Raw genomic sequence first — 6,000 nt, 5'->3', positions numbered from 1 at the left:
ACACACACACACACACACACACACACACACACACACCACACAAAACAGATTATCCTCCATACTGACAATGTTCCACAGCCATGGTTCATGTGGGCATCCTGGATAGCCAAGGGAGAAGGCAGTGTAGACTAATGGTCAGCTTCAGGTGTTATGACTTGACCAAGTCCAGGAGCAGGTTTTGATCTTACACCTCTAGGTGTGTGGGAAACAGCTGCTTAGTTCTTAGATGCTGAGTTTGCCTTTTACCTTACCAATATCCTGAGGCTCAGCAGAATGATGAGGTATTTAAGGAATTCTTCATCATTGTGGGGTGGGGTGGGATGTGCAGGCATATGACTAAACCCCGAGTTCATTATGTGCTCGGTGCTTTGAAAAATGATTACTTAGAAATAAAATAAGACGTCAATATTTCAGACGGGAGATCAAAAATTCATTTCATGGGCTTCTTCGGGCTTGAATTCTATCAGAAATAGAAAACAAATCATATAACTGCATTACTACTTACAAATCAACTTTATAGATTTTTTTTTAGTCAATAACTTTTTTTTTTGAGGCAGTCTTGCTCTGAAGTTAAGTCCAGCCTCTAGATTGCAATCCTCCTGCCTCACTCACACACATGCTGAAATCAGAAGTATGTGGTACTGTGCTTGGCTCTCAATCACCTAAGACTTCACGCCAACCTCTATCACAAATCATAAAGATGCAGGAAAAGAAAAACAAGTATAATTTCTCTCCTAGAACTTATAGTTGAGTGATAGATAGAGGTAAGAGCCCAAGGACCAAACCAAAATTCTCTGGCCTGGCACTGAAAACCTAGTTCAGTCTGAGACCAGTTCACCCCTCCTCAGATGCCTCGCTACAACCAAACCCCACTAGTCAAACCTGACATCTATTTCTTACCCAGCATGCTACTTTTGTGTTCTTGAAAACAAACAAACAAACAAAACCCACCGTGATTAGGGTAACTTAAGAAAGACTTTATCGGACTTACATTTCCAGAGAGAGAGAAAGAGTCCATAACAGCAGGTCTATAAAAAGTCCTGTCTCAGGGAACCAAGACCTACAAAGCACCACTTCGGTGAACTTGACATTGGATTCCCTGCAACCACAGTTAACCTTTAGGCTGAGAGATCAGCTATGACCCCATGAGACACTCTCAGCCAGAGGCAGCCAGTTCCTGTACCTGATCCTGAACCACAGAAACAGCTGGATAATACATGTTTGCTGTCTGAGGCCACAAATATTACAGTAATTTGTTGGGTGGTAATAGACAGTGACACCCAATGGAGGGTAACACGTGGCAGAGCAATAAACCTCCAATCCACAAGACCCGGCTCAAGTGGTCAATGACTTTTCTGTGACTTCTTGCCCAGAACAACCTTGGCCTCATCTGAATGTGACAGAGCAGTTCTCGTTGGTCGTTTTGCACACTGGTGCCATCTCCCTCTCTTCTGTTTGTCCTTTCAGTCATCGGAGGCCCATGGCAGCTTAAATTCCTTTTGGTCCTGTGGTTGGACAGAGCAGGTATTGGTAGAGAGAAAGAAGTCTGAAAAAGTAGGGAAAATGGGAGGGGCTCCAGTTAGGGAGGGAGAGGCGGGAAAATACAGAAGAAGAGAGGTGGGTGAAATAACTGTAAAGTTGTCATAAGGAATCACAGTATTAACTGTATATCAAAAACACTATAATACCTGTAAGTCTGTGTATAAATATACAGATATAGTTTAAATGGGGATTTCTCGTCTGAGCTGACAGTACTGTCTCCCAGATCAAAGACCATCTGTAATAAAAACCCCATCACCAGGCATGAGAGGCGTTCTTTTGAGTGATTGGTCAAGGGTTATCGAAGAGACCCCCCAAAACATTTCAGGCGATTGCTGTTGTCCTTGGTTGTTCCCTACCCCCAGAGATGGAAGGCAAGTCCCTATTGCAAAAGACACCATGCCCAGAGACCCCTGAGCTAGAACTGACCTGAAATTCTCCTCTCTGACGACTTGCTGTCGTGGTCCAGAAAGCATCGTGCCAACTTTCCAAAGGAGGGAAGCAACCCCCAGTGCTACCCAGTTATGATGCCTATGCGCCCCAACAATGACCAGCATGGCACAGTAACTCTAAGGGTGCAGTAGCGACAGTTATACCCTGGTGGTAACCAACAGCTCTCTAATTAGACTTAAGACTCACTCAAAAAGAGGGAAATCATGCCTGGTACTGCAAACCCAGCTGAGCTGCTCAGGGCTAGTGAAGTCCTGGAGGAGAGCCCACAACCACCACTTTACTAAGTTAGCATAATCCCTAACTACATCCGACATAGTTGTCCTCACGTACACGGATACGTGCATCTTACCTCCACTCTCATCAAGGGAAGTTCTCTTTGCAACAGACAGAGAAAACCATTATAGAAAACCATAATCGATCCAAACGCAATTACGACAAACCCCGTCTCCCAGCTCTTCGATCATTGTGCAGGTTTGTTGTGAGATGGCATCTCCTAGGACTGTCAGATACAACCCCCCAAAGTCTCACCCACACGACTGCTTAAACGTGAGCTGAACAAGGACAATGACAAAAGACACACCAAAGTGGGTGGGGACAAACTCACAAGGCCTTAACCCTCCACAGAGAACTCCAGGCCCCTGTGGAAGGCCAAGAGTGGAAGAAACAATCTTCCCCAGAGAAGAGCACACTAACTGGGTATCCAACACCAAGTGGTCAGCCCCGAAAACGTACATACGCACGGAATAGGTATGTGTGTGCATGCAATAGATATATGTAACAACTAATGAAAAAGAAGCCAGTTTCAATTAATTTGAAAGAGAGCAAGGAGGGGTATTTGGGAAGTTTTGGAGGGAGGAAATGATATAATTACATTATAATATCAAAAAATAATAAAATTAATGAGGCTTCCGTGGCAAACACCAGCGGCCATTCTCCTTGGAACTTGTTTCTGGTGATTTCACCCCCCTTGTGGGCAGTCTAGCCTTGTTGGCAATCGTGACCGGCGACAGACAGAGCAGCCCTTGGACACTTGGGGGTCACTTGAGAGGAAAGGAAGCCAATTATTTTCTCAGGCCCCCTTGTCTCACGGTTATTCTTTCTGGGCCTCTGCAGCGGGCCTGGCTGAAGCCCGTGTCCTACACGTAGCCCCACTTATTAAAACACAAATCACACAAACCAAGTGTAAAGGGAAGAGGAAGGAAGGGCTGAAGAACAGAGTCACTGAGAGTTCAGGCTAAGAATAGAGAGGAACTCTGAGAGCTTCTTGGCTGTGGGACCTCCTGCGGGGACTTGGCAAGAGGCCAGGGCAGCTTTGTTTTTTTCTAGGCTTTTACAAAGCAAGAGCTGGCCTGGGAGGCAGGAGACTAGGTACCAGGCTGGGCTCTGACAGGCCTCTCTCTGTGACCTTGGGTATGTCCTTCTTTCTAGGCCTCACTTCCTTGATTGTAAAATGAAGGGGTTGGACTAGGCTCCAAGATGAGCAAGACTAACTATGAGAAGACACAGGAACAAAGCGTGGACGCTGGCTGGCCAGGATGGAACAGGCTGCCTTCCCACCCTGACTTTTAAAAACCTGATTCCTGGGATCGCCACCTCCTCCTGCATAAAATAAGGTGTTGCGCTCATTCATCCAATACTTGATTAAACGCCACATACCATATGCCTGACTTGGTGGGAGAGATCCAATGGTGAGTCACGTGCTCATAAAGTTTCCGGGTTATTGGACAGAAGAGAGGAAGAACGTATGGGCTGTTGTAGCTTGAGTTTTCTTGCCTGGCCCACAGTCAGGACAAATCTCTGTCACCTGCCAGTCCCACAGCCACTCAGACCCAACCAAGTAAACACAGAGACTTATATTGCTTTCAAACTGTATGGCCGTGGCAGGCTTCTTGCTAACTGTTCTTATAGCTTAAATTAATCCATTTCTATAAATCTATACCTTGCCACGTGGTTCCTGGCTTACCGGCATCTTCACAAGCTGTTTCTCATCGTGGTGGCTGGCAGTGTCTCTCTGACTCAGCCTTCCAGTTCCCAGCTTTATTCTCCTCCTTGTCCCGCCTACACTTCTTGCCTAGCCAATGGCCAATCAGTGTTTTATTTATTGACTAATTAGCAACACATTTGCCATACAGAACATCCCACAGCACTTCCCCCTTCTTTTTTTTCAAAAAGGAAGGTTTTAACCTTAACAAAGTAAAATTACATATAATTTGGGAATTTGGGCGTAGCTTCTCTTACTACTTCCTGCTGGAGGGGGGCGCTGTATCTTATGGGGAAACAAAGAAAATTTTAGAATTATGGAATAGTCCATGAGGCTGTATTGTCTGAGCCAGATGCCTCCAAAACATTCTAGATGTTGGATCATCTGGGCCATGGTGTCATCGGAGACCTTTCAGGGGGTCTTGGCTGGTCAAACCTGATGTATCTTAATCTGGAACAAATCCATAGCCTTTGGCTTTCTGTGGGAACAAAAGCAGAGACTCTTTTCCAAAGCAACACATCCTTACATCCAAATTTTGAAGTCAAGGTACCTTTAAAATATACATATTGGGTTTGTTTTTTTTTTTTTTTGCTTTCAAACTGTATGGCCATGGCAGGCCATAATCTATACCTTGCCACATGGCTCATGGCTTACCGGCATCTTCACATGATGTTTCTCATCGTGGTGGCTGGCAGTGTCTCTCTGACTCAGCCTTCCATTTCCCAGCTTTATTCTCCTCCTTGTCCCACCTACACTTCCTGCCTAGCCAATGGCCAATCAGTGTTTTATTTATTGACTAATCAGCAACACATTTGCCATACAGAACATCCCACAGCAGGCTGTAATCAATTACAGAAGAGAAAGTATCATTAAGGGAAGGATTATACTTGGTCACATCAGTTCCAGTGTCTGTGACCCAATCTGGGAGGCACAGAGAAACCCTTTGATCATGTTACTTAAAAGCCAGCTACCCTCACTCACCCTCTGTGAATGAGACAGTTTAAGCCGATCGACCATCAGCTTACTGGAGGTGGACTAGATGGAATATCAACTACCTCCCTCCTCCCTCCCCTTCCTAAGGTTTATGCTAGTGGTCACAATGGGCTCATAAACTAACAAGGCTATGAAAGCTTTCACACCATCCTGTGATTGAAACTTGGTGTTCCAAATAACCTGGTTGATGAGTTAAGAACTAAGAGGAGTCGGGGAGGAGGGGCGAGGCTGGAGAGATGGCACAGCAGGTAAGAGCACTGGCTGCTCTGTTCCAGAGGACCCGGGTTCAAAACCCAGCGCCCTTGGGTGGCTAACAGCTGTCTGTAACTCCAGTCCCAAGGAATCTGACACTCTCCTCTGCCCTCCACTGGGCACTGCACACTTGTGGTGCGTAGACATGCATGCAGGCAAAACACTCATATACATAAATAAAATAAATTAATTAAAAAAAGAATTAATTGGAGATTTGGGCTTGAAGGGGGCAAGCAAAGAGATTTCCTTAGAAATAGACACTGAGAATGTCCCCAAAAGTTTTCTGCACGGCTTTAGATAAACACGAGCAAGGACCTCAGGATGCAAAGTCACATTTTTACTCCTAGACCAGACAGGTTCCTGGGACTTGTAAGAGATATCCCAAACCAGAGGTGACTAAGTCCAGGCTGCAGGGAGTGATGCAAGCCCCACTTTCTGTCAGGGAACAAAACTTCTCTTGATGATTGGCTCTGAAATTGGATTAGAAGGCCTGCTGATGGCAGGCTTCTCTATTTCGGGCATCCACCTTGCATCTTAGGGCTGCTTAAGTAACATAAAATGGGGTGTTAGCTGACACCAGACATTCCACTGAGTACCCAGAAGTATTGGCAAAAGTCGAATTCTATGTTATTTTGTATTAAGCTGTGGCTATGGAGTATGATTTGTGAGACCTTCGGCATGCTACCAGGTTTTCTAAACCTGATGTAAATTCCTTTTAAATTGTTTTACACAAATAAAAGTGATACATAGTGGGTGTGACAGTGCATGCTGATAAAGCCAGC

This window comes from Peromyscus eremicus, chromosome 16_21 (assembly GCF_949786415.1).
Source record: "Peromyscus eremicus chromosome 16_21, PerEre_H2_v1, whole genome shotgun sequence".
Taxonomy (NCBI): domain Eukaryota; kingdom Metazoa; phylum Chordata; class Mammalia; order Rodentia; family Cricetidae; genus Peromyscus; species Peromyscus eremicus.
Note: the sequence above shows the minus strand (reverse complement) of the source record.